The sequence below is a fragment of the Pinus tabuliformis genome, chromosome Q (assembly GCF_031772625.1).
Source record: "Pinus tabuliformis cultivar Carrire ecotype Pingquan chromosome Q, CPIR1, whole genome shotgun sequence".
NCBI lineage: Eukaryota > Viridiplantae > Streptophyta > Pinopsida > Pinales > Pinaceae > Pinus > Pinus tabuliformis.
Window position 1 is genome coordinate 203,679,085 of NC_142296.1, and position 23,533 is coordinate 203,702,617.

The 23,533-nt window shown below is 43.3% G+C and overlaps 1 long non-coding RNA gene across 2 annotated transcripts; it reads left to right on the top strand.

Moving 5' to 3' along the window:
• Positions 1-8,024: 8,024 nt before the first annotated feature.
• On the top strand, positions 8,025-9,475 carry LOC149218905 (uncharacterized). 2 transcript variants are annotated; one of them, XR_016249197.1, is made up of 3 exons: positions 8,025-8,075; positions 8,551-9,305; positions 9,368-9,475. It is a non-coding gene; the product is annotated as an uncharacterized LOC149218905 (long non-coding RNA). The 2 variants fall into 2 exon arrangements; XR_016249198.1 differs by lacking the exon at positions 8,025-8,075 and adding an exon at positions 8,118-8,313 and having other exon boundaries at positions 8,363-9,305.
• The last annotated feature ends 14,058 nt before the right edge of the window (positions 9,476-23,533 follow it).

A 23,533-nucleotide genomic window follows, 5' to 3' on the forward strand; every position in this document is an offset into this window, starting at 1 on the left:
ATAGGGGTATCTTACCCTCCATGAACGTAGAGGCAGGAGAGAACGAGCCACGCTTGGATGGAGTCTAGGGCTAACATCGCTTGGGGGCTTCACATTCGCATAGCGTGCACAGGAAAATACTTTTAGCAAGCCAGAATGTCAGTTCTTTTTCTCCTTCCCCGTCTAGAGGGTCTCATCCCATCCAATAGGCTGGAGAGCATAAGAGGTGGTGTGGTTGACTTTGCTGGTGAGATGAGAGAAAGGTGAAGCACAAGATATCTTGGGCAGCCTCAGGTAAGGTAGGTTGCGGTCAGGTAAACTCTGTAGATAGAGACTGAAGAAATCTATATTTATATTCATTCTATATTGATAAGCCATTATGATAAAATGAGCCCAAGTCAAGTGTAAACGGTGATAGAAGGCGCTTGAAATGGCCATTGAGACGGTTTTTTAGATTTGCCTAAGGATCCTATTGCTTGATCCTCTTGTTCAGCCTTCACTGGAATTGCTGGTGATAAGATCTCTTGTTCAGTTTGCACTTGATTTGCTGGTTAAGTGTGATTATTTGAGAGAGTAGTGTAAGGAAAGAGATCCCCAGTTGGCACCTATCTGCCTGCTGCATCTACCTATGATGGATGAAGAACTAACCGGTAGAGGTAGATTGGATTCCCCGGTAAGCCAGTTAAGATAGGCAGGTTCAAGCGGCGGGAGACAGCCTCAGCAGGTGGGGGGATACTGGAAACATATATTTGGTGTAAAGAGAGGGTAGGACTAATGCGTACCACTTATGTTGTAGGTTGTGTAGGTCCCCTTAATGAGCACCTATCTTTCTGGTGCACCTATCTGTTGTTTCTTTGTAAGTTAATGAAATTGTTGGGGGTTTCATTTTCGTCCACTCACTCGACCTAGGGGGGCTAGGGGAGGGGGGGGAGGAACCGAGAGGATGCAGAACTTCCCAACCAACAGCCGGAAATAGGGGGCGGGAACGCAAAGGGGAAGTTCTAGTAGGGGAATAAGGGTGTATTAAGGAAGGGCCTGGTTCGTTGAGCGGGGCGGGCCTAACTACTGACACAGATTGTAGGACAGGCGTATTTGATTGCTCGTCTCGTTGTTCTGTATTTGATCGGTGACCGTAACATCTTGAAATGAGGAGCCTGCCTTCCTTGCCCCCCGGAGGGACAAGCGGCTTCGCACCTTAGGTGTATTTTCTTTCTTGCCTCTTTGCTGTGATATTGTGTAGGCGCTGGTCGCACAGGTACATTTCATTCCCCGCCCACCTTCCGTTGCTGCATGAATTCCTCGCCTTCTCGTTGTTGCAATGTCTCGCCCTCCCTCCGTATTGAGATGAGGGGCCTTATTCTTCATAAAAAGTTGCTGTTGGATTGAGATGCGTAGGTGTTCAAGTAGGCGAGTGACTGGAGGGGAATAGTGACCGGGGTAGTAGCGCGGCATAGAAGGATGGCGTAGTGCAAGGGCCTTAGGACCTTGCCGGTGATGTGGGGGATATATATTGTAGGCAGTTTGCTACCGTAGAATTGTACCGCGTAACGTAATAAGACCGTAAATGTGTTGTATTCCCCTATTGCTGCTCTAAATTGGTCCTTGCACTAGGAAGCGCAAGCCCCTCCGGGTCCTTGCCCCTCCTATTTCTTCTCTGGCGGCTTCGCACCTTGCCCCTCCTATTTCTTCTCTGGCGGCTTCGCACCTTCTTTTTTAGTGCTTAACTGCATTTGTTATACCCTAATTCACATTTAGACTGCTTTTTTCTATATTCGGGTTGGCTTCCCCCTCTCCTACTGCTGCCCCTCTCCTACTGCTGCTGTTGATATTCGGATCATATTCGGATTAGTATTCGGATTATATTCGGATTTCTATTCGGATTACATATTTGACGATTATTGCCTGCCTTAACTTTCTTTGTTTGGGGTCTCTCCTACTCCTATATTTCCTTATAACAGCACTTATTCGGGGCTGGTGATGCTGCCTGCTTGCATATATGATTGGCGCGCTGGGGTGAGTGCCGCCTGTACGTTTGATGATAATCACTATTTGTAGGTGAGCCGTTGTAGTAGTCTCGCTGTAAGGACCTTTCATCTTTGACTGAGCGCTCTGTAAGGCCTCTTTCCATCTTTGACTGAGCTCGAAGGGTCTAAGTGAAACAAAATCACTAGTAATCACTAGCCAAAATCAAGCCATTGTTGATCGCGTAAGCCCCCGCTGTGTGTGGTGCAGATGGATACCGTAAGGGAAAGATTGATCATGGAGTGAAGCGATGATAATCGCGCTAGTTAAGCCGTGTAGCTAACCGTGCAGATAGTGCACCATTGGTAAGCGTGTGGTAGCCGTAAGGCGTGATAACCGTAAGGGAGAGGAGAGGAGAGGGAGAGGAGAGGAGAGGACAATGAGGAACAGCTTTTTTTTCTCTGAACCGACTGGATCCACTCCCCGCGCTTTTCTCTCTGACTGGCTGGATCCACTAGATGCGCTTAACTGATAAGGCGCTGACGCTAGCGCTTTCTCTCTCTGAACCGACTTGAGCGCTGATAAGATTAGGGCGCGGAACCACTCCCTCTCCTCTCCTTATCAGTCGAGCCTGCTTGCGCATCCTCTCGATGGCGGCCTTATCAGTCGAGCATGCTTACGCATCCAACTAATTTGGGGCCATTTTAGCTTGGCGGAGGTTTTTCAAGACCCCCCTTGCTCTCCTAACGTCAAGCAAGCCCCTACCGGTCCTTAAGCCCCCCACCCAATAAGTAAATTGAGAGAAATCTGTGATGTTCAAACCTCCGCCATCTTATCGGTCAATAATGACATATATAATATATGCTTTTTCATCTCTCTCATTCATCAACCCCCGATCGGCATCCATGGGAAAGAAAGATAGGAGGGAGAGGTAGGAGATGGCATAATGACATATATAATGAGATATCTCTTTGTATACGATATTCTTCGAACATGTTGCGGAAGTTAGTGCCGGTACTGCTTACGATTTGAGGACCGGAGGGGGCTCGACCATAAGGGAGAGGAACACACGACGCATTGCCACTCTCGTCCCATCTCATTAGCACAACCTCTGATTCTATTGAATCTCGGTCACACCTCCTCTTCTAACGAATCTCCGGGGCACTCTATCGTAAGTAATAATGGTTGTGTCTTTCTTCGTTAAAGCCAGTTGGTTGCTTGAAAGCCCGACCCCTTTTGTCACATCATCAGCCGAATGCTCTTTCTCAGCTGAGGTCTTCGATCCTCCATTTCGCTACTTTTAGAGTTTTGTTAGAAAGCAAAGATGGCTCTTCTTCGTGGCGAACTTCACCAATTCATATCTGAGCTTCAGCTCGGCTAGCTGATATTCCCCCCGAACCCCCTCTATCGTTCCATTCGTGCTTGTGCTAAGAATGTGTGTTCTATCGTTCGTGCCCCATCATCATAGGGATGGTTCACTCACTGCTACTTGAATCAATTTATCTCTTTTGGTGCGTGCGTAGCGGGATCGCTTCGCTTGCTTAATCGTTCGCGCCTCATACCCTTGAGTCTTGTTCAACTAGCTAGTGACTTTCATTTCCCAAAAATGCATTTCTACATCTAGGTTCTCAATCAACATTAATGGTGAGCTATGTGGATTCTTTTCAGGGGGCAGAGGTTTGCGCCAAGGGGATCCAATATCCCCATATCTCTTCTCTTTAGTGATGGAGGCCTTTTCTGGACTTATGCAAAACATGGTGCAGAACAGGCTATTTAAATACCATTGGCGGTGTCGAAAAGAGCAAATCTTCCACCTTTGCTTTGCAGATGACTTGCTTATCTTTTCTAAGGGTGAAGGCGGATTTCCGGCTTGCTTGAGTTCGCCATCCTCTTAGGTAGACCGGGCCCCTATTATTCATTCAATAGGCGGGCAGGGAAGCCCAAAGAGTTCCACCTCTTCTCTTTAATAGGTATGTATGACCGCTTGTTCCATTGCTGAAATAGAAAAGAAAGTAAAGCAGGTGCTCGTAACATAAGACAAGACTGGTGATTCATCCAATCAATCAGGATCGAAGCGGCCGTAAGAAAGGACTTGCCTAACCTCTCGCCCAGTAATATAGTAAGAAAGGGGCCAGTAGCTGGTCAGTATAAAGCCGAGTCCAAAAAGTGAGAGCCAGGAAAGCATAAGAAGTTCACTTCCTTCCCATTCCATTATTTTTCATAGATTTTTTAAGGTGCGAAGCCGCCAGAGGAGAAAAAGGAGGGGCCGGGGGGCAAGGAAAATAAGAAAGCAACTCGACGGAGGAAGCAAGAAAGGCAGTCAACCTAAGAAAATAAAAGCAGGTTTTAGATACTAAAGATACTCTAGTCCGAGACTTGAAACTAGCAACCATTAGATCCTTACTAGAGCGCATGACGTAACTAGAACATAGCACGAAAAGAGGGATACGTATAGAGACCGCGAATCGGATGGATAGGAGCTTGATTGTAGGGGATGCTGGGGGGTCAAAGGCTGAGAATTCTCTCTATCCAAGTGCAGCTACTGTTTTTGAAGCACCCCCCTGGAGTTCTGGTGAAAGCTATCCTTCTAGGGACCTCTCTTATCTACCAACTTATGATGCTGGGGAAAAAAGGCCACTAAACAGATCTTCATCATATCTATCCTTCAAATCCATTCTGTGGAAATGCAGTGAGGCGATCGACCAAATACCCTATGACCCGGAAGGACAAGTTATGCTTCTCCGACTGTTGCTGAACCTTTTAGTTAGATCTCTAGAGAAAAAGAGGGAAAGAAAGAGGTGGCTATGCAAGGACCTAATAAGCCATTGAAGACTAACTAAGGCCAATCCACTGCAGCCTCCATAATGGCAAATTCCTATTCAAGAGGAATAGTTGAGCTAGGACCTTACTTAATCCTATAAGGAGTTCCGTTCCTAATTCCCGAAGCTTCCCTATTTGACGAAAGGGGGGCTTGGGCTGAAGGACGGGCTTTCAACAACAAGAACCTACCACTATGTTCGCTAACACCTATAAGACAGCAGACTGACTAGCTGACCTAACCGTGCTGAACTAATCGCTGACAGAGCAGACTTGCTTGCCCGAGAAAGCTCTTTTTCCTTGCAACTCTTTAAATGGAATCCTTAACCAGAACTTTTTCTGCTCGGCTAGCTGCGCCTTCCCATTGCAAACCAGACATCTCGCCTTTACCCTTAACAGCCTGCTTTGGTTCTCCGAGACCTTTTCTTCGATACCCCTTCCCTTCTTCAAATGCCTTCCTTAATCAACCTTCCTATAGACGCAAGAAGCTCATCGCCCTTCTTTCTGACATCACTACTCCTACTAGCATGGCATCATACTGGTCCTTTACTTCCCCTCATAGAAGAGATCAAAATCAGTCAAATTTCTACCTTGTCCAATCACAATCATAGGACACTCCTTTGTGAGAGAAGAAAGAATGTTGAAATGAGAGTTGCATTTAGTAGCGCCGGCGCCTCATCCAAATGAGACTTGGAAAGCGAGATAGGGCCTAACTGGGAGGCAGGAAGAAGACTACACGAGTGGTTCGGGAAGGAATCTCTTTTACTTTCTGGTGCCATAGCTTCGACTCCACCCCAGTAATAGGTTTAGGAGGGAGCCGCTACTTCACCCTCTTTTCAGGGAGATCAGGATGAGGCAAAAGGGGGCTTTATTAAAGTCCTCTGGGTCGTCCACTAAGTGAGTGAAAGAGGTCTCATTGGGAGAATTGGGAAGAGAGAAGGCCAGCCTCCCACTATGTGAAAGAAGAGCTTTTTCTTTCATATTCACTTCTATAGAATATATAGAATAGGTAGTTCGCTTAGCCGCAGCTGAAGCCATCGATCTTTGAATTCAATGAAAGAAGCTTTCAAAGGGGGTTCCCCCCACAAACGAAAATAGAATGATTGGGGCGCATAAGCCCTCCATATCTTATGCATCAAAAAGGCTACTTGAGCCTACTGATTCCAGAGAGTATGCGTGACTTTCCATAGAGTACAGGTACCTTCCTGACCTTGCAGAGAGTACAGGTATCGGTGGTTCAGGAATATGAGGGATAGCGGGGTTTCGGGGATCTCCTCTCAAATTAGAATGCTTGCCTTACCTCATGCTTGCCTGACCTATAGAGTCTGCGAGTTCTTTCACCTTCCTGACCTTCAACTCTCACTGTCTCATGCTCATGTTCCTTGGGTCAGACTCTTGCTCACCCACCTTCCTCAAAACCTAGCTTCTCGTGCCCAAATTCACTTATAAGGAGGGGGCCAAACAGCCTCTTTTTCCTCTCCCTACGGTCGAGCGTCTAAAGACCCTCACCCTCACCCATATGAATGAGTGAGCGACCCCAGAAGTAGGCGATGGCGGCCCTACGGTCGAGCGTCTAAAGACCCTCGCCCTTTCTTTCTTACCCTCAAACGGCACCCTTTCTTCCCCTCAAAGAGCAGAGCTAGCTAAGCAGGACCTGGCCTTTGATGGATTTCTTCCCCTCAGAGCTAGAAGGGAATAGAAGAGTAAGTCTTTGAAACCCAGCTGTCTAGGGTTACCGCTCAAATTCCCTCCTCTAGTTATAGAATAAAAAAAAAACAAAAAAGAATGACTAATGGATCAGGCATCGCTTCATCCATCCGCAAAAGATGAAACAGCGCCACTTTAAGCAGGACCTGGCAGAAAGAAAGAGCGTGTACGGTTAGGTCTTATCTGGGACGGGACGGTTAGGTTAGTCAGGAACAGACCGAATCAGTACGGGTTACACTTATAAACTAAGATTGATTGATTGCTACCTTCCCATGAGGACCTACGGGGGTGGGTTCAAGAGAGAGAACAACTCACCCAGTAATTGAGTAATGAATCAGTTGAGAACCTTTGATCACGAGTACCAAACCTGTAGTTGAGCGAGAAAAGAAACGAGTGGGTGAGCGAGAAACGAGTGCGTGAAGGTTAGCTTTATATATGCTGCATGGGTGGGTGTTTCAGGGAGGGCAGGTACCGGTACGGGTCCGCTTAAGAGAGTCAGGACGGGAGTCGAAAGAAAGGGCATTGCTTTTTCACCTGCCAGAAATACCCTTCTCGGCATCATGATGATAGCACGACAAAACGGTCTATGGGGCAGGTTGGTGCAGCATCGGGACGACTGGTTGGTTGTTGATCGGCTAGACGACGGCATTGGAGCATGGATGAATAAAAAATTGGAAGTTTTTTCTTTCATCGGTGGATCAATGACGTTATCAGGGCATAAGTGCGAGAAATCAAATCAGCCTGCAATAGTCAAAACACTCTAAACCAGAACGATTTCACTCAACAATGGGAGGGCCGGTCGAGAGTTCGCTTGCTCACCCTCTAGCAACTCGAGAAATTCTTGATCGAATATGATCAATTTTGAGCTGCCATAATTACATATATAATATATGCATTGATAAGAAAGCGTAATGACGCGCTATAATATCAAGCAGCCTCTTACTTCTTGGCTTGGTCGGAAATGAATGATATATGTCATGACCGCTGGATGAATGAGGGAGATTCCAAGCATTCATTATATATGTCATTATGCATTTCAATTGCGTCTATCCACTTGGGTGGGGGTCATTTGCATGAGCTTCTCCCGTTTCTGCTTACTCCTTGCCCTCAGAAGCGCAAGCCCCTCCGGGACCTTACCCTTTCATTCATACCCTCCCTTTAGGGGGCTCGACTGATAAGGACCTTTAGGTACTCGACCATAAGGGAGAGGAGAGGAGAGGTACTCGACCCCAAGGACCTTTAGGTACTCGACTGTTAAGGATGCGCAAGCAGGCTCGACTGTTAAGGAGAGGACCTTTAGGTACTCGACCATAAGGGAGAGGAGAGGGAGAGGATGCGCAAGCAGGCTCGACTGTTAAGGAGAGGACCTTTAGGGTGCGTAAGCACGCTCGACTAATAAGGATGCGTAAGCAGGCTCGACTGTTAAGGAGAGGACCCTCACCATATGAATAGTGAGTGACTCCGTCCCTTTAGGGGGCTCGACTGATAAGGACCTTTAGGTACTCGACCATAAGGGAGAGGAGAGGAGAGGTACTCGACCATAAGGACCTTTAGGTGCTCGACTGTTAAGGATGCGTAAGCAGGCTCGACCATAGGGAGAGGACCTTTAGGTACTCGACCCCAAGGACCTTTAGGTACTCGACTGTTAAGGATGCGTAAGCAGGCTCGACTGTTAAGGAGAGGACCTTTAGGGTGCGTAAGCACGCTCGACTAATAAGGATGCGTAAGCAGGCTCGACTGTTAAGGAGAGGACCCTCACCATATGAATAGTGAGTGACTCCGTCCCTTTAGGGGGCTCGACTGATAAGGACCTTTAGGTACTCGACCATAAGGGAGAGGAGAGGAGAGGTACTCGACCATAAGGACCTTTAGGTACTCGACTGTTAAGGACCTTTAGGTACTCGACCCCAAGGGAGAGGATGCGCAAGCAGGCTCGACTGTTAAGGAGAGGACCTTTAGGGTGCGTAAGCACGCTCGACTAATAAGGAGAGGTACTCGACCCCAAGGGAGAGGATGCGCAAGCAGGCTCGACTGTTAAGGAGAGGACCTTTAGGGTGCGTAAGCACGCTCGACTAATAAGGAGAGGTACTCGACCCCAAGGGAGAGGATGCGTAAGCAGGCTCGACCCTTTTTTTGACTTAATTTGGGGGGGCCAATAAGTAAATTGAACCTTTAGGTACTCGACCATAAGGACCTTTAGGTACTCGACTGTTAAGGATGCGTAAGCAGGCTCGACCATAGGGAGAGGACCTTTAGGTACTCGACCCCAAGGGAGAGGATGCGCAAGCAGGCTCGACTGTTAAGGCCGCCATCACCTTTAGGGTGCGTAAGCACGCTCGACTAATAAGGATGCGTAAGCAGGCTCGACTGTTAAGGAGAGGACCCTCACCATATGAATAGTGAGTGACTCCGTCCCTTTAGGGGGCTCGACTGATAAGGACCTTTAGGTACTCGACCATAAGGGAGAGGAGAGGAGAGGTACTCGACCATAAGGACCTTTAGGTACTCGACTGTTAAGGACCTTTAGGTACTCGACCCCAAGGGAGAGGATGCGCAAGCAGGCTCGACTGTTAAGGAGAGGACCTTTAGGGTGCGTAAGCACGCTCGACTAATAAGGAGAGGTACTCGACCCCAAGGGAGAGGATGCGCAAGCAGGCTCGACTGTTAAGGAGAGGACCTTTAGGGTGCGTAAGCACGCTCGACTAATAAGGATGCGTAAGCAGGCTCGACTGTTAAGGAGAGGACCCTCACCATATGAATAGTGAGTGACTCCGTCCCTTTAGGGGGCTCGACTGATAAGGACCTTTAGGTACTCGACCATAAGGGAGAGGAGAGGAGAGGTACTCGACCCCAAGGGAGAGGATGCGCAAGCAGGCTCGACTGTTAAGGAGAGGACCTTTAGGTACTCGACCATAAGGACCTTTAGGTACTCGACTGTTAAGGCCGCCATCGAGAGGAGAGGGAGAGGAGAGGGAGAGGAGAGGGAGAGGAGAGGGAGAGGAGAGGGAGAGGAGAGGGAGAGGAGAGGAGAGGGAGAGGAGAGAAATCTGTGATGTTCAAACCTCCGCCAAGGTGAAAAAGGCTATTGGCAAGACCTAATGCATGAATGAATTATATATGTAATTACGTATATAATGAATGACTTGAAGACTTGCTTGTCCTGATCAACCCTCTCATTTTGATCTGCTATTATATATGTTATTCTGCTTGCCTTATGACTTGCCTACATACATGCTCGTAACTCTGCCTTATGACTTGCCTTTCAGATCGGGCCCCATCAAATCTTGCTTTTCATGCCTGCCTCCCAAAGCATTCATTAATCAAGTGGTCTAAGGTAGTACGGTGGGTAAAGAGAAGGGTGGGTAGCAGGGAAGGGGCCGCCTCCATTCCCCTCCTCTCCCCCATCCCGAGAGAGATGCGAGAGATGCGAGCTCACATCATCAATCGAGTGAGGGCCATATCCTTTTGGATACAAATGCTGGAAACAATTGGATACCAATGGCATTTTATGGATAGGCCTATTCCTCCGGGGGCCTTAAGAGAGACAGATGAAGCAGAAGTTACCATAAAAAATAGATAAGTTATGTATCCTCCCTTTTGTGTTGGCTGGATTTTGGGATTGAATGTATAATTTCATATATAATGGTTGTAACTTAGGAAAGAAAGAAAAGCTCCGCAGGCCGGTCGTCCCGGACTTGTGCATCAGGTAGGAGGTTTGACCGCGATCGACCGCTGGATCGACTGCTTCAACTTATTAATATACAGACTCTACTGAATCAATCGCATCATCGACTGCTGCTGGACCTGTAACTGGACTGCATAAGGGGAAAAGTCATTTGTTTGCAGGTCTGGGTCAAAAGGGGAGTTGATAGGGGTTCTCACTTAAAGGGGATGTCTGTGCTCCCCGAACATGGCTGCTGAGTTCAAACTGTTAGGATACACGGGTCTGAAATGCATATATTATATATGTCATTACGCATTCGTTCTTTCCCGCAAATTGCTAGCTAGAGGGAAGGTCATCCAGCATTGGTACCCGAAAGGATACGGCCCCCACTCGATTGATTATGTTTGCTCGCATCTCTCTCGGGCTGCCCACATAGAAACCTCCCCTATATGGAGGCGGCCCCTACCACACAGATGGACCCGCATCTGACAAAGGATGCGTAAGCAGGCTCGACTGTTAAGGATGCGTAAGCAGGCTCGACTGTTAAGGACCTTTAGGTACTCGACCATAAGGACCTTTAGGTGCTCGACCAAGAGGGAGAGGATGCGTAAGCAGGCTCGACTGTTAAGGCCGCCATCACCTTTAGGTGCTCGACCAAGAGGGAGAGGATGCGTAAGCAGGCTCGACTGTTAAGGCCGCCATCACCTTTAGGTGCTCGACTGTTAAGGACCTTTAGGTACTCGACCATAAGGACCTTTAGGTGCTCGACTGTTAAGGACCTTTAGGTACTCGACCCCAAGGGAGAGGATGCGCAAGCAGGCTCGACTGTTAAGGAGAGGACCTTTAGGGTGCGTAAGCACGCTCGACTAATAAGGATGCGTAAGCAGGCTCGACTGTTAAGGAGAGGACCCTCACCATATGAATAGTGAGTGACTCCGTCCCTTTAGGGGGCTCGACTGATAAGGACCTTTAGGTACTCGACCATAAGGGAGAGGAGAGGAGAGGTACTCGACCCCAAGGACCTTTAGGTACTCGACTGTTAAGGATGCGTAAGCAGGCTCGACTGTTAAGGAGAGGACCTTTAGGGTGCGTAAGCACGCTCGACTAATAAGGATGCGTAAGCAGGCTCGACTGTTAAGGAGAGGACCCTCACCATATGAATAGTGAGTGACTCCGTCCCTTTAGGGGGCTCGACTGATAAGGACCTTTAGGTACTCGACCATAAGGGAGAGGAGAGGAGAGGTACTCGACCATAAGGACCTTTAGGTACTCGACTGTTAAGGATGCGTAAGCAGGCTCGACCATAGGGAGAGGACCTTTAGGTACTCGACCCCAAGGGAGAGGATGCGTAAGCAGGCTCGACTGTTAAGGAGAGGACCTTTAGGGTGCGTAAGCACGCTCGACTAATAAGGATGCGTAAGCAGGCTCGACTGTTAAGGAGAGGACCCTCACCATATGAATAGTGAGTGACTCCGTCCCTTTAGGGGGCTCGACTGATAAGGACCTTTAGGTACTCGACCATAAGGGAGAGGAGAGGAGAGGTACTCGACCATAAGGGAGAGGAGAGGGAGAGGAGAGGGAGAGGATGCGCAAGCAGGCTCGACTGTTAAGGCCGCCATCACCTTTAGGGTGCGTAAGCACGCTCGACTAATAAGGATGCGTAAGCAGGCTCGACTGTTAAGGAGAGGACCCTCACCATATGAATAGTGAGTGACTCCGTCCCTTTAGGGGGCTCGACTGATAAGGACCTTTAGGTACTCGACCATAAGGGAGAGGAGAGGAGAGGTACTCGACCATAAGGACCTTTAGGTACTCGACTGTTAAGGATGCGTAAGCAGGCTCGACCATAGGGAGAGGACCTTTAGGTACTCGACCCCAAGGGAGAGGATGCGTAAGCAGGCTCGACCATAGGGAGAGGACCTTTAGGTACTCGACCCCAAGGGAGAGGATGCGTAAGCAGGCTCGACTGTTAAGGAGAGGACCTTTAGGGTGCGTAAGCACGCTCGACTAATAAGGATGCGTAAGCAGGCTCGACTGTTAAGGAGAGGACCCTCACCATATGAATAGTGAGTGACTCCGTCCCTTTAGGGGGCTCGACTGATAAGGACCTTTAGGTACTCGACCATAAGGGAGAGGAGAGGAGAGGTACTCGACCATAAGGACCTTTAGGTACTCGACTGTTAAGGCCGCCATCGAGAGGAGAGGGAGAGGAGAGGGAGAGGAGAGGGAGAGGAGAGGGAGAGGAGAGGGAGAGGAGAGGATGCGTAAGCAGGCTCGACCCTTTTTTTGACTTAATTTGGGGGGGCCAATAAGTAAATTGAACCTTTAGGTGCTCGACCATAAGCCCCCCACCCAATAAGTAAACCCAAGAGGGAGAGGAGAGGGCATTTGCGTGCGTTTTACGGCTACTTGACACACCCAAGCTGGGGAACCTGCGTAGACCAAGGAGTTCCAGAAGATGAAGTCAGAACAACAGAGCATTGCAGAATTGAAAGAGATTCAGAAAGCAGAAGGGCCCCATATTACTTAGGGGTCACTCACTATTCATATGGTGAGGGATTTGACTAAGCCGTATAAATTCACCTTCCACCCACTCGCTATGCTGCGTTCTTTTACCTCGACATCCCAAACCACTTCCCTGCCTGTTAATTGCTTAGAGCAATGTCCAGCTGCCTACCATTATCATTCGGGTCCTTATGCGAGCAAGTGTTTCGCCGTCGTATTCTTTCAATGTGCCCCCCACCTTGCGTTTATCCTCCCCATATAACGCCCTCGCAATTGACGACATACCCTGAGATTTTCCCCTTAGACCAGGTCTGAAGTCCTTGGTGCTTTCTGCACTTCCCCCATTTTGCATAGGAAACCCTTGTTTCCATGTGTATTGGTGATCATTCATCCTTGATATCATCATTGAGTAAGACTTGGAAGGAGCTCTTGTTGGAGGCTTGAGGCTGGAACGAATCCGGGAGGAAGCTTTGCTTGGAGCCTACTGAAGGTGTTCAGGTGATATCTTTTAGTTATATGTACTTTATTTGCCTTTATATATAAAGAAACACGTCTTTGTTCCCGAAACAATCTTTCTTTATGCTTATGAGATTCTTGTCTTGAATTCTTATGCAAGTGGTTACTTAAAGATTTTTATAACTAACTTTATAGCATAAAGATGGTTTATACATAAGTATTTGTACATGTACTGTTGTGTTCTTTGATTTGTTTGTTTTACAGGTCAAAGGAAGAAGAAGGGAACTCCAAGAAGGGTTTGGACCCTAAAGGCCTTCTCGAACGTAGGACCTTAGGTACGTACCCTAAACATTAGAATTTGCTTAAAAGTAAAGATGATGGCTGTGTGTGTGTTTCTTTGAATAAGCAATTTTCAGTCTGGTAGAGTCTTAGCCCAAAGGACCCTAGGGGTACTTTCCCCTCAACCATTAAGGATAGTAGTTGGCGGAGTGAGGTAGGACAATGCCATAATCAAAACAAAGGTTGACAAATTTGTAGAAATAAAAGGTTTTGCATTGGTAGTGGTGATCTTTGTTCACACTTGAAACAAGTGATGATCCCTTCTTTTAAGAAATCCATTACAACTCTTTGTAGCCCTCTTTGTTAGTATAACTTCGACACACTTGGAAAAGAAATATGTGGTTGTGAGAATCCATTTATTTCCACTGCTAGAATTAATTTTGAATTCACCAACAAAATCAAGACCCCATTATTGGAAAGGAAATTCTACTATAACTGCCTTCAAAGGAAGGGTTGCTAGATTTTGATTTCTTGTGAATAATTGACAATGTTGACAAATTATTGCAAACTCATATAAATTATAGAAGATACTTGGCCAATGATAACCACCTAAGACAATATTGTGGGTGGTGGTCTTCATTATATGATTTTTACCACATAGTCCTTTGTGAAATCCATCCTTTAATTTCTTTGCTTCTTTAGGATCTACACATATGAGAATTAGTCCATTTGGATTTATCCATCTAAGGCCTTGGTTTATGAAACAATACTTGGAGGATTTTAATCTCAAATATCTCTTCTTATGATCTACAAGGTGCCTTGGAGTTGTAAGGTTTTTGATATAGTATATAGTATATGTATACCAATTATGATGATCTAATTCTCCAATCATTGTAGAAATCATAAGGCGTGAATTATACTTTAGTCCAAAGGAAACTTCATTTCCTTTAGCTAACATCTGCGTTAATCCTATACCTTTGATTTATTTGGCAGGATTAATTTCCAAATCATATTCTTGAACCTTATCCACCGACTTGCCGCAAGTTACCAAGCAATCTTGTTGAACTAAAATGTCTAAATGTCTTTCGCAGTTATATGGAGAACATAGGCATTAAATTTTGAATACCTAAAGTATAACTTGAAATGCTTCAAAGACTTGATAAAAGTGTAAGCTGTTAGAAATTATAGCAAGAAAGACTTCGTTTAACTTGTGCCTTAGTCAAATTGAGTAATTCAATTTTCCACATCTGTAGGATGACTTGGATTGTAGTTAGACATATTGACATGGCTTTGTATACTAGATAACTCATTAAATTCGAGTTATAGGATTGGAGTAGAGTTGTGCATGTAGTGATTGCTAAAATTTAGCAATCTAGTTCAGTTATTTTCATTTGAACTCAGTTAACTGAGCTCAAGTCATTAGTTGAGTCGGTTGAGTACTAAAACTATTGTTAACTTAGTGATATCTTAGTTAAACTAGTCAATCAACTAAAAATAGCCCAAACATGCATGGAATTCGAATTGCCTAGCTGGAGTGGAGGAAAAGGCACATTGTAATTATCAATTGTATACTAGATGAGTGTACAAGCTTGGCATTGATGCAATTGATCAATTCCTTGGGATTTGTGCAACAAAATAGGAGATTCCCATATTATTTAGGAGTTCAATTTCTCTTGAATTGCACAAGGAAATAAAAGGAAGCCAGGCCCTTGAATTGGCTAAGTATTGGCTAGAGTAGGAAAATCAACAAGAGAACATGTTTACAATGCAAGGTGTGCTTCAAGATTGAAGCAAGACATTGTGATAATTTCTCATTCTCATATGATTAATGAAAAGCAGTGAAGTGGTTTTTCCTAGTTGGGTTACCCTGTAAAATTATTGTGTTCTTGTGGTTTTGATGGTTGTATGTTATTGCATGCGTTTCTAAATTGTGATTTCGATTCCTTAGAATAGTAGAGCAAATTTGTAATCTCTTAGTTTCAGTTTGATTTCATCAGTAGTATCAATTTTTTTATTATTTTCTACACGGTGTCAGAGCTCAAAATCACTATAGAAACTAGTCAATAGAGGTTCTCCTTCAGAAATTTTGATTTGCTGATTCAATGAAGTAGTTTTTTCTTTTGTGCGGGAAAATTTCTTTCAATGGATTGAGATTGGAGTATTCCCTAGAGGGAACCTCAAATTTCATAGCTTGGATGGATAGGATGGAAGTTGTACTCGATGATAATGGAGTGCTAGAGTACACCAAAACTGATATTCCAAAACCAACAATATTAGATGCACAAAAGTTATCCAAGTGGAATAAGGATACCGCAAAATCCATGAGGATCATCCTGGAGGGTGTGAGAGACCACATATTATTGAATTTACATGGAAAGGAGAATCCATTTTCTATATTGAAGACCCTTACTGAGTTATTCGAAAATGGGAGTGATTCTAGGAAATTGGCATTGAGGGACAAACTCAGGAACATCCATATGTAGAAAAATGAAACCATTTCACATTATCTCTCTATATTCACTCAGTGTCGAGATGAGCTTAGAGGAGTTGGAGAAAATATACCATCTTCGGAGCTAGTGAGCTAGATCTCCTAGGCCTTCCAAAATCCTAGCATAGTTACCGGGACTCTATAAATGGAAGGGACAAATTCCCCAATATGGAGAGACTTTGGTATGATTTGGTGTAGGAAGAAATCCAAAGGAACAATAGATATGGAGTAACATCCAAAGCTAAGGAGCAAGAGAATTTTTCCTTGGTTGGGTAGGCAAATAAATCTAAGGGAAAGAAAGCCCAAAGAAAGCCAGACTCCAGCCAGAATAATGGAAAGAAGAAGGACCTAAACAAGATAAAATGTTCTCATTGCCACGAATTTGGGCACTATGCAACAAAGTGTTTGCACAAGAAGTCTAACAAGAAGACTTCAAGAGGAGAACAAGGTGAAGCACTTGCCTCACAATTCGAATTAGACTTCACCGTAATCACATGCATGGCCAACACTGTAATGGGGAGTGTGTGGTACCTAGATTCAGGTGTCGCGTTCCATATGACAAGATGCAAATAATTCTCCAGTAGCCTAAAGGAGAAGGATCTCCAGATGCACATAGAACTTGGGGATGATAGGCGATATAGTACCAAATGAATTGGAACTATAACCTTTAAGAGGGAGTTAGGCTCCCATCTTCATCTGAAAGATGTTATGTATGTACCTGGGCTGAAGAAGAACTTGATCTCTGTAGATGTATTTGAGGATAGAGGCTATGATTTTGTTTTCAGTAAGGGGGAAACCTTTCTGAGACATGTAACTACTGGGAAAGTGAAACAGATTGGAGTTAGAGTAAAAAATATCCACAAACTTGAGGTGGAAGCTTGCGCTACATTGAGTAGCAAGGGAAAAAAAGTGTGGAGTCGAGATGTTCAAGAACTCTAACACAAACACATGGGACACTTACACCATGGGGCCTTAAAAATAATGCAACAAATTACCACCAGTCTCTCAAAATTCACCCTTGATCAACATGATGTCTGCAAGGGATCCACATTGGGGAAATATGTCAAATCTGCCTTCCAGGGCCGAGATAACAAAGATGGAGAAATCTTGGAGCAATTCCACTATGATGTATGTGGACCATTTTCTACAGCCTCTACAACAAAACACATGTATTATGTGATTTTTGTTGATGACTTTTCTAGAAAATTCTAGATCTTCTTCATGCGGAAGAAGGATGAAGTTTTCTCAAAATTTGTTGAATTCAAAGCATTGGTTGAAAAGGAGACTAGTCAGAAATTGAAAGCCCTAAGAAGTGATAATGGAGGAGAATTTGTTTCTAGCACCTTCAAGGACTTTTGTGCCAAAGAGGGTATTAGAAGAGAATTGATAACACCCCATAACCCACAACAAAATGGGGTGGCTGAAAGGAAGAAAAAAATCATAGTGGGAGAAGCAAGAGCTGCATGATCAAGGGTTGTCTTTACATCTATGGGCAGAAGCATGTAACACCACAATTTATTTGCAGAATAGGAGCCCTCATATAACACTTGGCATGATCACACATGAAGAATATTTCTATGGGAGAAAGCCAGTTGCATCTCATTTTCAAAATTTTGGAGCTACTATGTAATGTCATGTCTCTAAGGATAGTAGGAAGAAACTTGAGCCTACAACTGAGATGGGAGACTTTGTAGGATACATAGAGACACCACATAATTACTAGGTGTATTTTCCCTCAGTTAGGGTGACAATAGTGAGGTGAGATGTCAAATTTGATGAGGAGAAGACTATGAGATTCTCTCTAAAGAGAGAGTTGAGTATCCCAATAGAGGAGGAGCTTCTAGTTATAAATGAGGAACCTCATGCAGAGCTTGAGGATGTTTTGGAGCAGTCATAAGTGAAGGGGCAGATAGGAGGCCAATTGGAGGCACCCACTCAACCAAAATCTTCTTGAGAGGGGAGGAAGAGAACTAGAGAAGCTCACAGATTGGTACAGGATGCACAGGAGGATGTGGGATCTCCTACATCTATGCGCAAGAAGAGGAGATCACCAGACAACTACACTAGCTATATGGATCCCATGACATAACTCATTAAGTCACAACCTTCTTCATTTGAGGAAGCAGTTTCTCAACCAGTGTGGGTTGATGCCATGGTGGAGGAGTATAACTCCATCATGAAGAATAGTGTATGGGACGTGGTGCCAAGACCAAAGAACAAGTAAGTGGTTGGTTCCAAATGGATCTACGAAGTAAAGCATGCAACTAATGGGAGAATCAAGAAGTAAAAGGCCAGATTTATGGCCAAATAATCCTCACAAGTAAAGGGAGTGGTCTATGAGGAAACATTTCCCTAGTGGCAAGATATTCCTCAATTAGAACCATTCTAGCATTAGCTACGCAGATGGGGTGGAAGATACATCAAATGGACATGAATACCACCTTCCTTAACGATGTTATTGAGGAAGAGATTTACATATAGTAGTCAGAGGGATATGAGACACATGACAAGGAGACACATGTGTGCAGACTCATGAGAGCCCTGTATGGTTTGAGGCAGGCACCTCGAGCATGGTACACTCAGATTGACACATATATAGTGGATTGGGCTTCACCAAAAGTGAAGATTCCAATCTATATTACATTGTGGTAGATGACAAAGTTCTTATCTTGGTATTATATGTTGATGACTTGATACTTATAGGGGATCAACAGTTGATCCACTCTTGCAAGGAGGACCTTGAAAGAGAATTCAAGATGAAGCACATGGGCTTGATGCATTACTTCCTTGGGCTGGAAGTATGGCAGGGTGATTGTGAGCTATTTTTGAGTCAAGGGAAGTATTCCTCTAAAATACTTCAGAGATTTCACATGAAGAAATGCAAGCCTATGGACACACCTCTAGCTAAAAATTAGAGGAAGGAGAGTGCTTCTTCAAGAGATACAGTAAATTCCACCATCTACAGAAAAATTTTGGGATCCTTGATGTATTTGGAGAACACAAGGCTCCACATATGCTATGTAGTTAATTAGTTGAGTCAAGCCATGGTGAAGCCAACCAAACTGTATTGGAAGGCATCAAAGCATGTGTTGAGGTACCTCAAAGGAACAACCGAGTATGGGTTATGGTAAGAGGAAAAAGGAAGTGAAGATCTAAGGATTCATTGATGCAGATTGGGTAGGGATTCCATTATACATGAAAATCACTTCAGGTGCTATCTTTAGTGTTGGGTCTGCAGCTATTTCCTGGTATAGTAGGAAAAAATGTATGTGGCATTTAGCTCAGTAGAGGCTGAATACATGCCTGCAAGTCAAGCAGCATGTGAGGCCATATGGATGAGGAAAATACTTGTGGATCTTTTCAACCAGGAGATGGATCTGACAGTGGTTTATTGTGATAATCAGAGTTGTATCAAACTCTCCGAGAATCCAGTATTTCATGGTAGGTCCATGCACATTGATATCATGTACCATCACTTGTAGGATTATGTACAAAGGAGAATTATGATGCTACAATAAATTCCAACTGAGGAGTAGGATGCATATATATTGACAAAGGAATTTTCAAGAGGAAAATTCAAATTCCACAGGTGCAGGATAGGGGTGGTGCAAAATCCCTTTATTGCTAAGAGGGAATTTTAGAAATTGTAGCAAGAAAGGCTCAATTTAACTTGTGCCTTAGTCAAATTGAATAATTTGATTTTCCACATCAGTAGGATGCCTTGGATTGCAGTTATATAGAGTGACATGGCCTTGTCTACTAGTTAACTCAATAAATTTGAGTTATAGTCTTGTAGTAGACTTGTGCATGTAGTGATTACTAAAATTTAGCAATATAGTTCATTTATTTTCAACTGAACTCAGCTAACTGAGCTCAAGTCATTAGTTTAGTCAGTCGAAGGTTAGTTGAGTAGTAAAAATGTTGTTAACTTAGTGATGTATAAGTGAAACTAGTCAATCAACTAAAAATAGCCCAGACATGCATGGGATTCAAATTATCCTAGTTGGAGTGGAGGAAAAGGCACATTGTAATTATCAATTGCATACTAGTTGAGTGTACAGGCTTGGCATTGATGTAGGTGATCAATTCCTTGGGATTTTCACAAGGAAATAATGAATTTCCTTATTATTTAGGAGCACAATTTCTTTTGAATTGTGCAAGGAAATAGGAGGAAGTTGGGCCCTTGAATTGGCTAAGTGTTGGCCAAAGCAAGACAATCAATAGGAAAAAAGGTTTACAGTGCAGGGTGTGCTTCAAGATTGAATCAAGACATTGAAATAGTTTCTCATTCTCATCTGATTAATGAAACGAAACAGAGGGGTTTTACCTAGTTGGGTTCCCTTGTAAAATCATTATGTTATTGTGGTTTTGATGGTTGTATTCCATTGCATGTGTTTCTAAATTGTGATTTCGATTCTGCAGAATAGTAGAGGAAATTTGTAATCTCTTGGCTTTAGTTTGATTTCATCAGTGATAGCAAATTTCTGTTAGTTTCTACATAAGCTTGCTTTTCCAAGATTGCATACATTAGTTATACATCCATGAGAACTTTAATCATAAAGGGAGTGGGATATTATTCATCTTGATCATTATTTTGAAGTAACACACTTGAAATTGTATAATTATAAGCAAAAGAAAAAAAATTAAATTCTTTGAATAATCAAGACTTACTAAAAGGAGAGACTTGACAATGACTTCACTTATGACTTCAAAATATGTCCTACTATCTTTGTCCCATTTAAAAATTGCATCCTTCTTGAGAAATCTGGTTATAGGCCTGGCTATCTCAACAACGTTTGGGATGAATCTTTGAATGAAGCTGATCTTGTTGAAAAATGATTTGAGGTAAATAGATTTCTATTCACTTAGAATCAACCTTTAACCTGTCATTTGATGCAATTTGACCAAGATTCTTTCCTTCAAGAAGCCCATATATTAACATTTTTGGGTTCAATGATATTCCATATTTGCAACACCTTTCAAGTACTTGTATGAGAAATGATACATGATATTTCCTTTATTTTGATAATATCATGAGATTATTATGGTAAATATCAATTATATTTCCCATGACGTATTTGGATGCATAATCCACAGATCTCTGAAATGTGGCACCTTCATTGAGAAAACTAAAAGGAATTTTTACATATTCACAAGTGCCCCAAGTTGTGGTGAATTTAATCTTGTGTTTATCATTTTGATTCACCCATACTTGATTGTATCCTGGAAAACCATACAACAAAGATAACATTTATGATCCCATGATTCTATACAAAAGATTTTCCATGTTTGCAAATGGATATTTATCTTTCTTGGATGTTGCATTCATATTCCTAAAATCCACACATAATATTTTATTACCCATATTTTTCTACACTATCATAGGATTATATACCCAACTTGAGTTCCTTGCGATCACAATTACCCTTACCTCAATTAATTTCTAAAGTTCCTTTTGGACAAGAGAAAATAACTTTCGATTGATCTATATAATTTTTTTTTTGAAATGGCTTGGCATTTTCCTTCAAGGGTATTGTATGTTGAATGATGTAACCCTTGTAGGCCTTCAAATAATCATAAGAATGAATATTTCCCTGAATTATTTGATTAAATCCTTAGATGATTTCCTTTCTTTGCTTGAAGTCCCTTTTCCAATCTTCAAAATCTTGGATTTTCTAAGGATCCAATGTTAACTTCCATGTATTCATCGGACTTGATCATTTCTTTCTTTATTTTCTACCTCTTATGCCTATCAAATATTTTTTCAAGTGGTACAATACCTGTTTTGTAATCTTGTCACCCCTTAATTGCTCCTATAATTCTTGTTCTCTCCCGTCACTCTGATTCTTAAAATTACCAAAATTTTTCAATAAATCTTAAGATTTTTTCATCATCATAGAAAAAATTATAGTTGAAAAATTATCTAGGATCGAAGGTCTTAAGATGACTTCCAATTTTCCATTTTCCATCAAATATTCACAAATTTGAAGTATTGAGGTTGAGACGACCAGTAATTTTTTTATTGAGTTCTCTTGGTGTCTCCTCCAACAATAATGCATGAACCCACTCATGGCACCACATGCTACATCAATGTGCTTTTTCAATCTTTGATTTTTACGTGAAAATTGCATTTTCACTTAAAGAAGTATTAATTCAAAATCACCAATAATCCTGGATATAACCCCACAAACCACATGATGACATTTCATCTATGGTGTTAATCCAACACTATCACTAAATACGTAATTCATTTGAGGATTTTTCAATGCACTCTTAGTGCCCATGTGGCCAAATGGTATGTTTGTTATAGACATATTTGGGCACTTCAACCCCAATATTATATGTCGATAAACCAAGGGCTCTTTAACCCCTAAAAGTGTTGTTTCATACCCTAAAGGATCATGGTCAACTGATTACATCATTCCCCAAAAGTTCCACCTGAAAAACCACTCAGAACTGGCCAAAACTGGACCATACTGACTGCTCCACTGTCAGGGTGCGATGCATACTGACTCCTACACTAGCTAGGTGTGATGCATACTGAAGAAGCCTTCTGTGGGGTGTGATGAGCGAGAATGGACAAATGTCTGAGACAGTTTGCTAAGTGGATGTTCATGGAATCTTCTAGAAACTTCTCCTATGACACTTGCCTCTCTGAATTCGCCCAGGGATGAGTAAGAGATCCAAGAAATCTCCAAGTGGAACCAAGAACAACAAGTGGAATGACACTAATCAAAAACCCAGAGATGACTCACACCCTTGCATACATCTATAAATGGATCCCTCATCTGAGAGATCTAGAGGCTGGAATTTTGTAATTTGTAAGGAAGTGCTGATAATTTGTCTTTGAGAAAGAGCATTTTATTGTTGGGTGATTTTTCTTTTCATGAGGTGAAGAGGGCTTTGATGCTAGGAGGATGATGCTGAATCAGAGAGCTGGGTTGTAATTCTGCCTTCTATTTTAATAAAGTTCTTTGAGTTTTCCTCCATACAACCGTGTATTTGTGAATCTTTTTATTTGTGAATGCCATTGTATGTTCAATGTATTTCTGATTCTGCATTGTTTATGATATAATAGATCGAGATGCTTTGATGGTGTTTTGTTACTTTGTTTCTACAGGTATTCTCTAAGCGGGACAAGTAGGAGAGGAGTTGCAAGCTCTATCAAGGGGGAGAGAAATCAAGCAAGGAGTCAAGCGGAAGATCCAGGTTGGTCCCTTTGCTTCTCTCTTATCTATCATACATAGAGGAAATCACAAATTGCTTTGATTGTTTGTTTCTAGGATAGCTGCCAATCCTAGTGGGACTAGCAGATCGAAAAGACACTAGTTTTCCCGGAAACAAAATGGCAACTCCACTGGGGATCAAATAGATGTTTGCTTGTTTTATAAACTATAGACGGAGCCTGAAGTTAGCCAGAAAGCCTTCGAACTACTCTTGCTCTGCAATTGCATAGTAGATGAATGCTGCTTCAGTCAATCTCTGGTTTGGTTTATGAATTGAACATTTGACCTACAAGCATTCTAGATGCCCTTTTGGTAGCTCAGTAACCTCTCAAGATCATACCCCTGTACTTTGTTCTTTACTGTCCATAATAGCTCAGCTTAACTCACCGAAATCAACTGCAAATTTGAGCCAAAACCCACCTCAGTTGCACTCCTTGGCCCATTGCACTG